The 330-nt window shown below is 52.4% G+C and overlaps 1 protein-coding gene across 1 annotated transcript in view; it reads right to left on the bottom strand.

The window, feature by feature from the left end:
* LOC119591330 (glutamate receptor ionotropic, kainate 2-like) overlaps positions 1–330 on the bottom strand; it is a gene marked incomplete at both ends in the record, with an annotated part of 143,921 nt that overhangs the window by 15,980 nt on the left and 127,611 nt on the right.

Raw genomic sequence — 330 nt, 5'->3', positions numbered from 1 at the left:
CCATATACATGCAACAATACGTTGCATGTGTATACAGAACTGCGTTCGCCTGCCTCGGCGTTCGAGCAACATATTGCATCCCCTCGGCGAGCGAACCGCAGCCTGTTTACAAACCAAACAAGAAACATCATCCCGGGGAGGGGCTGTTTGCCGCACTCAAACAACCAGACACTCAACCACCTTTTGGAATTAGGCGTATTAGCCAAATCTGAGGTTGTCTGGCTGAGCGGGAGCCGGGCGGGAAGTCGGGGACCGCGGGCGTGATGGTTTACCTTCTACGAGGGAATTATTTAGAGCAGAGAAAATAGTACTTGTGTTTGCGCGAGGCTG

Source organism: Penaeus monodon, chromosome 28, assembly GCF_015228065.2.
Source record: "Penaeus monodon isolate SGIC_2016 chromosome 28, NSTDA_Pmon_1, whole genome shotgun sequence".
NCBI classification, from domain to species: Eukaryota; Metazoa; Arthropoda; class Malacostraca; order Decapoda; family Penaeidae; genus Penaeus; species Penaeus monodon.
Note: the sequence above shows the minus strand (reverse complement) of the source record. Positions and strands in the feature narration are given on the sequence as shown.